Source organism: Ursus americanus, chromosome 15 (assembly GCF_024610735.1).
Source record: "Ursus americanus isolate L20-20 chromosome 15, mUrsAme1.1.p, whole genome shotgun sequence".
Lineage (NCBI taxonomy): Eukaryota > Metazoa > Chordata > Mammalia > Carnivora > Ursidae > Ursus > Ursus americanus.
In genome coordinates, this window is record NC_142141.1 from 27,792,844 (window position 1) to 27,804,914 (window position 12,071).

Below are 12,071 nucleotides of genomic sequence, written 5' to 3' on the forward strand. Positions count from 1 at the left end.
AGTACACAATATCAAAAAAATCATATCATCACCTATCTCATTAGAAAAGTCTCCACATATTGGGAAGCTGTCAAACTCATGCTGGCACATACACATTTTTCCAAAATTTCAATTTTCATTCAAAAGCTTGAATTTTATCATGGGTAGCACATACTATCAGCTGTTCTATGTGGAAGGCCCACTTCGTTCATTTTTGAGAAACGTCTATCCAATACCCAAGTCTAAATAATCGTAAAATATCTATCAATTGTTCTTTCAAGTAAAACTGGTGTTCCATGAAAACTGTGGCTAGTTCAGTTTACGGATCCTTGGGTCTTTGAGACAACCATCCTATTTCAGTGTGCAACACAAGTGCTCTATGTGTATTACTCATAAGGTTTACTCATGCAAAATGTTTAAAAGACATGTACTCAAGAGTTGAGATTTAATAAAGGTAGTTAATTTTTACTGCTTTGTCAAGAATATTCTTTTTTTTTTTTAAGAGATTTTTTACAGAGAGAGAGCAAGCGCATGAGAGCACAAGCAGGGGAGGGAGGGGTCAGGGCAGAGGAAGAAAGAGAGCCAGAATTCCAAGCAGGCTTCAAGCTCACATGGAGCCCAAAGTGGGGATCCATCTCATGACCCTGACATCATGACCTGAGCCAAAATCAAGAGTCAGGTGCTTAACCACCCAGCCACCCAGGTGCCCTGTCAAGGATATTCTTAAGTGAGACTAGCTCTCTACTTCCTTCCTTCTTCCTTCCCTCCTTCTTTCCCTCCTTCCTGGTTTCTTCTCTCCCTCCCTCTTCCCCCCTCCTCTGTCTTCTTCTCCCATATTTCTTCCTTCCTTTCTCTCCATTGCTCCCCTTGCCCTCTCCCTCTCATTTTTTATCTGTGAGTGTCCAGTGGTGAAGAATGCAGTGATTACTCTTACTGGTCATTGTTCTTGCACCATAGGGCAAATGCGAACACAGTGAAAAATGCAAATAATGTCTCAGTATTAGTATGAAAAGACCAAAAGTGTCTTGAGACACCAGAGGCCACATTCTGAGAATTGCTAAGGGATGGAGTGAGGCCTCTCCACTCTTTTCTTTCCAACTCTAGCCTGGAATTTTTTAGGGAGGAGGCTCAGATGAATTTTCCCCAGCATTCTCTCTGACCTCTTTGTATCTTCAAATCCAGCTCTTTTTTTTTTTTAAATCTCATTCCCCCATGTACAATCACCTAAACTATAAGCCTCTGTTTTCCATCCTCAGGGCTACCACCAGGCCTCCCTGCCTCCACACCATATCAATTTTTTCCTTATCCCTAACATAGTTATCTATCCATTTTCTACTTTCTATGTGCACTGCTACTCTCTTTAGTTCAAGCCCTTCTGGTCTTTCCCCACAATGTCAGTCTTCTATGCAATCTCTCTGTGCTTCCTCCTCTCCTGTCTCCAATCCACTCTATACCATCATCACAGTTCTCTTTCCAAAACGCAAGACTGATTTGCTGAAAATCTTTGGAAGTCTACAGGATGAAGTTCAAGCACCTTAGTGTTTAAGCTCTCAGTTGAACTTCAGCCTGCCTCTGCTATCTCTCTTACCAAAACTCTTTCTTTTGTATGTATTATGATATGACTTGACTTTAGTTACATATGTATACTCCACATAAATGCTAGATCTCTGAAATCTTACATGTTTACATCACAAGTGTCTAGTCCTGTACCTGGCAAATAGTTCCTAAAAATAATTACTAAATTGAATTTCTGAAGAGTTCTACATTCTTCTCCCTAGACCTGAAAAGGGTAGGGAATGTGAAGTTCTATGTTATTCCTGGAAAATTTGCTATGGAATAACCAGTGACTCCTCAAATGTTACCCAGAAAATCCATGACAAGACTGAGTAAAGTTCAGAATCCATTGGGTTTGACTCACCCTCAGGTCTCCCGACACCTGTTGAGTTGCGTGATGTCCAGACACTTCCAACTTAAAAACAAAACAAGTGTTAAAAAAATTAAATAATTCTCTGTTCCTCAGGTCCCTGGAACCATCAATTCATCTATGCATTTTATTCATGCTTCTGTTCTAGCACTACTAGGATTAACTGTCCTTATTTGTTTTCATGTGTGTGGCAGACATGCAAAGCAATTGGCCAGCTCTGCCCACAGGTTGTTCTCAGAGTTTGCCATGATTTCCCTCTGGGAGTCACCCTGCCTCCTAGTGATACAGAGAGACACCTGACCCAAACTGGATTGATTAGATTTTCTCCTAGAGAGTTGTACTCAGGGTACAGAGATTCTAGTGGGTCCTTGCTGGCCACATGGACTAGGAATTCATGTTCACTTGAGGCAGCCATTTTTCAAATGAGCGTAGAAAAAGCCAATAAGCAACTATTCATAGAAAACAGAAAGGAGAGAACAAGATACTGAGGCATGAATAAATTAGAGCGAGAGAGAAAGAAGAAAAGAGAGAGAGAGATTGCCCTAGTTCCTATTCTCTTTCTGTTTTCTGTTTCCAGTCAGTTGAGAGATCTGACTGCCCATTCCATGAAATTCTCTGGTGTCCTCCTAATATTTTCTCTTTTTATTTTTCCTATTGGACATCCTTGAGGACAGTGACCATGTCTCATTGACTTTACTCACAGTCCCCAAAACAGGACCTGACACATAGTTGGTGGTCAGTAAATGTTTCTTCCATTAATGAATAAACACATTTATTCAACTAACATCTAATTATTAAGATGAACCAGAGAAAAGGAGAAGTTAGGAAGTTTATCTCTTAGAACATGGAAAAGCTCAATGAAGGAAAACATTGTTCACATGTATTTCAGGAGATTTTTTGTTCAGTTTTTTGTTGTTGATGCTTTTTTTTTTTTTAAAGAAATGTGTCTTATGATGGATCAAGCCAGCTATATGGTTATTTGTTACTCTGCTGTCTCTGGAAAACTTGGATGTTTCAGTTAGAGATAAAGATTGAAATGACTGTATTTTCCAAGGAGGAAAACACAATCTTACTTAAACAAGCCTAAGTCAAAGAATTGAAGGGATCTGAGGAAATTTCAAAGAACCCAAAGATGTGAATCAATTACAGCCTGGTCTCAGGGACCTAAAGTGGAGACTGGAAAAGGCAAGAGCATGTATCATTTTATACAGCTTTAAGCATTGGTGTGAGTTGTTGGCTTTGCCTCCCTGCCTGTACCTGCTTCATTCTCCTCACTGTGGATTTATTTCCTCTTTAATTTCTCATCACTTCCATGGCCCTATATCTTCAAACTTCAAGTGCCTTTAGTTTCCATGGCACATCTCTAGCCTTGATTCTATGAGACCTAACTTTAACTCAGTACATGGTTTTCTTCAGTTTGACACACTCATAAGACCAGCTCACAATGACAACTTTTTTCTTCAGTCCTCTGCCAAGAATACACAATCTTTGATTTTGTAGGCAGTTTTTATTCTTTTGTGAAGCCAAGACCTCTCCTTTCTCAACCATTTTGCAATTTAAGTGCATCCTCTGAATCCCAGTACCTCTTCTTTGAAGTAATTTTGATTTTGTCAGTTAGATTGGAGTCTGTCCTTTTAGACAGAAACACATTTCAAATGTTTAAAATCAAAAAGTCAAACAGAGCCAATTTTGCCATTAGGATTTATTTGACTGGCAGGTCAATGCGCTTTGTTTATACGTCAAAAGAATGAAATCAGTGAAGACGGGAGAGCCTCAAAAGATTAGGAACTTAGGTTTTGCCAGGAATCTCCATCTTAATCATTAAATCTTTTCTGCTTCTACAGCCTCTATTACGCTATATGAGAAAGTAAAACTTCTATTCCTGGCTCACAAACTTTGGTCCATCTTACGGTCTTCTAGTATTTGTCTTTAAGTTTTCTGCATAATTCTCCTCCAGACATCTTACCTCTTTTTCCCTCTTACATTTTTATAATTTCTAACATGTTCCTTTACTTGGATTAAATTGAGAATCTTGCAGAAGCATCACTTTTGTCATTTATTCATTTACTTAACACATACCTACCATGTGCAAAGTAATAGTCTAAGCAGTGCGGTGGGAAACAATATGTTCTCTGGCTATCCTCTATGAGCTTGAAATCTCATTACAAAGTATTATCTCCAGAGTCTTGCTATAGGTGAAATCATATGAGATATATAAGCAGAAGATATGGAAGTTTGGTCTGGTTTATGCCATTTAGTGGAATGAAAGAACATTTAGCCACATTTTCTTTAGATTTGGTATGAACCTTTATAAAAGTACAGTTATGTGGAAAGTGGTTTCTTCTATCAAAAACCTCGAGATCTAAAGGTAAATGAAGACGTTTCAAGGCTTAAATTCGTGGAGGCCTAAAATTTTTTAAAGTCTATAAAACCATACATTTTCACATGGTATAGTATAGTAGTGTAGTTCATTTTCTTCTGAGAGTTGTGGCCCATGACATATACACAGAGATAGTAGCTTTCACACAGTTATAAACTGAAACTCATCAGCCTTGCCAGTCTCTGAGTGCAGATGAGATCCCATTCATGCAAATGCCCAAGTGTCTTCCTTTCACTGTTCCTGCTTATAACTAGGGCCCTCAACCCATGAACTATTTCTTATGTCCATGGGTTATGACTTCCACACATTTACTGGGAGATCAGTGCTAGTTGCTGTTGGCTCCTGCTGCTTGAGGCCCGTGTTTTCCCTCACCGCTGAATGGGCATAGATCCTTTTCCATTTCAACAACTTAGGATGACTTCAGTCTTCATGTTGCCAGGTTTGCTTGGGACTCTGCCTTAAAATAAGGAGGCTGCTACCTCCCCTTAGACTGACATTCTCTTAGAGGGAATCCCCAGAAGGCTTGCATATACCCCAGTGCTTTACAAGATCCAGTTAGATTTACCTGTGGCCATTCTTCCCTTCCCAATCTTCCTAGGATGCATAGCTGTGCCCAGAGTAGCTGGGTCACAAAGTGTTCAAACAAGTTACCACATTTATCCAGAGACGCTATTTCCTCTTGACCTTTGGCTCTGTTTTTGAGTCTGGCTCAGAAATTTTTTCCACCATATTTCCTTGCAATTTGGCTTCTGTTCTTTTCCATTCTCTGCTTTCTCCTTCCCAACTACCTAATTCCATATGACATATATGACTAAAACTCAGCTCTAGCCCTAGCATGAACTCCTTCCATATGTTTATATATATATTAAATATAAGATTTTAATAGTGGTTATATTCATATTTTCTTTAACAGCTGCATTGAGGTATAACTGATATACAATAAACTGTACATGCTTAAATTGTTCAATATAATAAGTCTTGGCATTGCATATCTATATATTAGCACATTTTTAAATAATATTAAAAGATTTTTAAAAATACATGCTGTTGTGTAGGGGTGTGTGTGTGTGTGTGTGTGTATACTCATGTATGTGTGCATATTTGTGTGTCCTTCAACTAGAGGGCATGGAGGAGGCACTCACAGAAGGCAAGCTAACTTGAGGACCCAGATGGAGACTGGAGAGTTAGTGTGGCAGACCCATATATCCAGGGAAGGAACACCTAGGAGAGAGTAAGGTGTAAAACCTTAATCCAAGAAACAAGAGGTTTTCAAGGGGCAAGATTAATTTGAGTAAAACGAGGTGTCAGTTCTAAATCCTGGAGTGTGTGGGGGGTGGATATTAAAAGGATTACAAAACAAAATGGTAAAAATGGTACTAACATTCCAGTGATAGAGTAAAAGATAGTGATACATTTTTGGCTAAGTTATAACACAAACGGAGTGGTAAATATACTCTCATATCAATAGAAGCATTACTGGATCATGAACCAGAGGAGGAAATGACTGTAAGTTAGAAGCCACTGAAATGGTTCAGAGTACACCACCCCAAAATATGCTGCTTTGACATAAGGATTATTTTGATGTAAAGACAATAGAAAGTAAGCAGACACAAGAAAATCTCTCTGCCTTTTCCTTTCTACCAGGAAGGGCAGGACAATTCTTCATCACCTGGGACAACTCTAGACTCTTACCCGCCTGGAGAGGGCACCAGAGAAATCTGCATAACCAACCTCATGCACTAGCTCTTAACTTCATGAGTTTCTCCATGTATTTATCTTTCCATTATTTGCCACCCCTAAAAGCCTAAACCACTTTTCCTTTGTCTTGTCATTTGTCTATAAAATTGTTGTTCTTTGTTAAGATGCTATATAATCCCCAAATTCTAACCACCACTTTGAGTTACCATCACTGACTTTCTCATATGAATGCTTGATGAACATGTTAATAAACTTCTGCTTTGTTTTTCCTGTTAATCTGTTCTTTGTCCATCTAATTCATAGGGCCCTAGCCATAACATCTAGGAGAGTAGAGGGAAAAATTTTTTCCTTCCCAAAATCACCAAGCATGTACAATGATCAACACCAAGAACAGAAGAAGACCACAATGAGTAGGGCACCATGTCATGCAGTCCAGGTTGAAAGCTGGGACCCTCACGGTAGTTAGAGGAGCCAAGGAAAAGGATGACAGGAGGACAGTGTTGTTGCTAATTGGTATGTGTGAGATATACATTCTAGTAACCCACAGAAGATCAGAAGGAAAGATTTAGGCCTGAGGTTCCTACACATCTCTAAGTAGGGCTTGGTCAGAGAAATGTTACTGTAATACTATAAGCTAACCACTGCATGCTTCAGGCTGAGAAACCAAGATATATGCACATCTGCTTGGTACATTGTACATTACTGTGTATAATTGGCCTTTTATTTTTGATTATAGTCTATTTCCATCCCACCTCCCAAATTAGGGTTACTTTATATGCTCCTCTTATTGGCTCTCCATATCTGAAGCAAAGCATCAGAACTTCCTGTTTTTATCATCTTTGGGTTGTAAGTTGCAGAGATGAATATGTGGATGAAGAAGATAAGTGACAAACATCAAGGTTGATCACAAAAGATTAGATCAACCAGTTCTGGAGTCAGTTTCTGTACATTAATATATAACTTAATTTGAACCAAAACAAACACCAGCTGTTGCTATTTACATGGTTAGAAGAATATAGATGCATGTTCTTATAAACTGGGGCAAAAAGAAAATGTGCATATTTTTGACTAAAAAATAATCATTTGTTATTGCCATCCACAGTGAGAATCACAACAAACCATTTAAAATAGTTTAAGTAAGTTATTTGGAATTTAAAGGAAAAGCCCTAAATTGTTGCCCCAAATTATTACAGAAATTAAAAATACATATATACCAAAGAAACTACTCAGGACAGGGAGCTGAGAAGAGGGGAGTAAGATAACTATTTACTGTCTACCAAGTGCTAAGAATGCCACATGTATTATTATTCTACATTTATTTTATTTTGGCTTTTCATCACAACTTATGGGCTGGTATTATGTTCTCTACTGTGTGAGTGAAGAAGCTCATTCCTAGAAAGCCAAGGTCAGGACGCTCGTCCAAGCAAGTGCAGCTAGCAGTGCCAGAGTGGGCATGTGGACCCAAGCCTCCCTGATTCCAAAGTTCATTCTCTTTGCACTATATTAGGTGGCCAAATTATACTCTGAGATACCATATTTCAAAATTGCTTTATAAGGAAAGGAATCACATACATTTATCAGGTTGTTCATGAAGCATATAAAATCTGAGTACATTTCAGCTCAGGCAGTACAAGGCATATAACTATGTTGAGTAGTAGGCATGATTGTCTTTCAAGGCCATATTGTCTCATAGGGAATATAAACAAAAATAGCCAACTATAATATAATCACAATCCCTTCCTGCCACCACCCCTGTAAGTTTCAAAGACAATAAAAACTAACTAATAAATATATCATAATCACAAAATACATCCATACAATGGAATAATCTTCAGCAGTGAAAAGGAACACACTGATATATAAGCAACATGGATAAATCACAAACATGTTATGCTGAATGAGAAAAGGCAGATACAAAAGGCAGATACTTTATGAATCCTCTGATATGACCTTCTGCATAAAGCAAAACTAAATGGACAGGAATCAGATCCATTGAGGAGTCTGGGAATGTGGAGAGGAAAGGGACTAAAAGGAGCATGTGGAAACTTTTAGGGCGATAGAAACATTTTGTATCTTGATTGTGGTGGTGGTTTCATGATTGTGTACATTTTTCACAACCTGTAGAACTGCTGATTTGAAAAGGATAAACTGCTGTATGTAAATATCTGAATCACCACTATTTAAAAACTTTTAAGATCCAAAGTAAAAAGAGAATATGTTTATAGAGAGACAGGTGGGGTGACGTCTGGGCTTCAGAAACGCCATCTGGGGAAAGAGGTCTGGGGGAAGTGAACTTAGGATGTGAGTTAAGGAAACAAAATGCCAATGTTTATGCCACAATGTCTAGGAAAGGAAAGAAGAGAGACTAATTCTTCATATTTAATTACATCTTTAAAAGACACTTTCAATGTAAGCGCATTTGCCTGACTTGACTAAAAATTAAAGAGAATGGATGTTTCCTTTTATAGTCAGTGGAAGTAATATTTACACATAATGCAAATGCCTCATTGGAGAGGTAGGTAGCCCTAGGATGTCTGAACAGTCTCCTCTTCCTCTCTTATTTCTGTCACTTCAAGGGTGCCTTCCTGACAATGCCAATCAAATGCAGTACAATCAACATTTCTGGGAAAATCTCGCATTCATTTTCATTTTTGCCTCAGCTAAGTTCTGAATTCTGTGCAGTGAGAAAAGTTAGTGTCTTCATGCTAAATAGGTCCAGTCACATTCAATCCAGCACATGTTTACGGAGTACCTATTGTGGCTAACTACTGCACAGAAAGCAGAGGCAGGGCAAAACGGAAGTACAATGCCTGCTGCCCTCAGGAAGCTGATAGGCGACTTGTAGTATAAGACATACTTAGGCAATAAGGGCCCCTGCTTGGACTTTGTATGTGCAGGTCTAAAGGACCGAAGGGAGAATTCACCGGGAGTCAGTCTGCATTCGGGTTTGAGGGGCTTTATAAATGGAGTTACCTTAATGGAGGAGATAGATAAAACAAGGTCTGGCATCTGAAAGGAGGGCAACTTTGATTACAGAAAAGTCTGTCCTGGCTTCTATTGGTGGGTTAAAATAGAAAGCATGTCTTTTTTTTTTTTTTTTTTTTAGTATTGGGACCACAAGGGTATCTGAGAGAAATATAGACAGAAGGAAGGTATTCTCATCCCCATTTCAGAAGAGAAGACAAGACAGTACCTTTGTATTGAGGATGTCATCAGCGAAAGATGCCACAGGCAAGACCTAGAGGAAGAAAATGGCAGACACCACTTGATAACCAAGAAGTTGTGCTCATGAACATGAGACAGCCCTTTGGGAATTACAGAAATAATTGGAGGGGGTGCATTTTTAAGGGCCAGGAATAGGAGGACTCCAGGTCAAAGAACAAAGGATTGGACACAACGAGGGATATTTGTAACTGTTAATGTGAGCCCAGTTTATCTTCAGAAGGGCCTGGAATAGGTATAGATGGGTAAATGTATATGTATAAAATTAAAATGTCGTTTAGTGCCATATGGACCGGGACAGACTGGAATTACTGTAGGAATTTAGAGAAGGGAGAAATCATAGTGTGCCATTCAGTAGGACTTCCTTGAGAAAGAGAAACTGGAGCTTGAGAGTCAACACATTTAACTCACAACTCTGACAAAAGCGTTTTCCAAACAATTGTCAGGAAAGAATCACCCTCAGATAAAAACCATCTTTTGATATCTCTTTGAGGGAATGGGGACTGCTCCTCAGTTTTCAGGTATAAAATTACTTACAAACAGTAGATACTTAATAAATGTCTGTTAAATGAATATTTTTATAAATGAATAAGGTCTTAAACATTTTATTTTTTAATATTTTAAAACAATGTCACTGTTTTAGAATTTTAAATATTAGACAAGTCTTACAAAGACACTATATAGATTCATGATATATTATGAAGAACATGGATTAAATCATCTTGAAAAATATTTCTAATTTTTACTTTGTACTTTCATAGAGTTTTGGAGTGGAAAGTTTCTCAGAGATCCTTCCTGGTCTGAAGTTCCATTCATATTAGAATAAACTTAATAGTAATCATGTTGATTATATTTGAAATACCATTTGAATGGACATTATGAGTTTAATCACTTAATACCAAATTCCACCCAACTCATCTCTTACTTCTGTTATAGAGGCTGGAAGTTAAATATTCTATTTCCCTTGTAATGTGGAATGGTCATGTAACACCATTATGCAAGGTATAAGTGAAAGCCTGCTGGGAAGAAGAAATTCTGGGAAATGTTTTACAATTCTGATTTTTTAAAAAAGAATGACAGATTGGCTTTCTACCTAACTTCTTCAAGCTTGGGACCCAGATGTCATTCTGTAAGGGGTAACAAACTGGCTTGTGACGAAGGCCAGCAAAAATGCCAAGAGAATCAGGATTTCCAAGAACTGACCATTGTATCTAAGATCTTAAATAAGTGGTACTAATTTCTTGACCTCTGGCAGTGCCATACAAGAGCTAATATATTCTTTGTAAAATGCATTCTTTCATTTTATAAACTCTCATATTCTATCAAGAACCTACTTGTCACTATGAAAAAAGATTGTTAGATGCAAAATATACCATAGCTGTGTTGTATTTTATGTTTGCACTGTCATATGTTGTCTTGATTTTTAAAATAGTTTATCATATAGTAATGATCTTAATATCCTAATATCCAATTTTGTCGATTGGATTTTTTTATTTTTTGGATAAGTTAAAACACTTGTCTGAGAGTCCTGACAGTTGATAGAAGGAAAAAAAAAATTGACAGACATTAACTTGAGAGGCAATTTTAGACATTAAAATAATACGAAGACAGAAAAATTAAACTAAGTGTTACTTTGCACAAGAAGTAGTAAGTTTATGGGACTTAATACTCTAAGATACAATTAATAGTTTAAAGAATATCTACTTAAATGAACTAACACTTTGGTTAATACAGAGTTAATATTAGAATTTGAGTTATAAGGGCATGCTTTCAAACAATTAGTGTTTCTCAAAAGCAGAGCAGGATTTCCAGCTGGAGTAGTGAAAACCTCAGTCTTGGAAGAGCCTAAAATAGGCTGGGTCATACTATCTGGGTTGTTGTAGAGAAATTTCCAGTACTGGATGACTTTTAAATTGCCTTCAAATCTATGAGTCTATGATTAGTGACCATATTATATGTTCATGGTTTTCTTCCCAAAGAGATATAATAGCTAGATAAATAACACTTTATTCAGATTATCATTTCTTGCATTCATTCAATAATAAAAAAAGTTTTCTAAGTACCTACTATGTGGCAGTTACTACAATGATAGTATGCATCTCTGTGTTTTCATTTCTCTTCCCGTGACTTCTGAAATCCTTGCTGTTGGGGGAAATGACTTTGGAAACAGATAGGACTTGGTTTTTATTTCAACATCATCACTTAGTAGCTTTATAACCTTGAAGTAGCCCCTTAACTCCTGTCTCAGTTCCATCACCTAAAAAACAAAAATAATAATAGTATCACCACAGTGTTAGTGATAAGATGAAATAACATGTTAGAAAATTGCCTGATATGTGGGATGTAGGCAATAAATGTTGATTTTCTTCCTTTTTTTCTCTGCTTGTAGAAAATTGGGAGACTTCACCCAGCCCCATCAGTTCCACTCAAAACTACCTGCTTCACATGTGCCAATTCTTATAGCTCTTAGAAATACAAATGACTTCATTCAAACATACAATCTTCATTCAGGAAGATATGGTCCACCTTAGAAGGTGAAGAACTGCTGTGCTGTCAAATAATACACTAATTGGAATCTTTGCAGAATTACCCACCTTAAAATGATGAGGTATACAGAATGGGTGGGAATGAAAGAAGGGTTTGAAAAGTGAATGAAAAGGAATAGCAGATGGTACTTGGGTGCTAATAGAATATAAAAGTCTGAGAGTAAAGGAAGGAAGAAAACAGAAAATGAGAGACTCAGCATATGAAACTAAAGAGCCCTGGGCATTTCATCGAGGACGCTTAGAATCTCCAGCATGGCTAATTTCAAGCTCCACTAATTATAGTCTGATGACCAATTCTGGAGACTATTCTTTATTTACCAGG

The 12,071-nt window shown here is 37.6% G+C and overlaps 1 long non-coding RNA gene across 1 annotated transcript; it reads right to left on the reverse strand.

The window, feature by feature from the left end:
• Positions 1-736: 736 nt before the first annotated feature.
• Positions 737-12,071, reverse strand: LOC123803700 (uncharacterized). The gene is made up of 3 exons (XR_006782948.2): positions 11,267-12,071; positions 9,175-9,219; positions 737-1,948 (listed from the first exon to the last, which is right to left on the reverse strand). It is a non-coding gene; the product is annotated as an uncharacterized LOC123803700 (long non-coding RNA).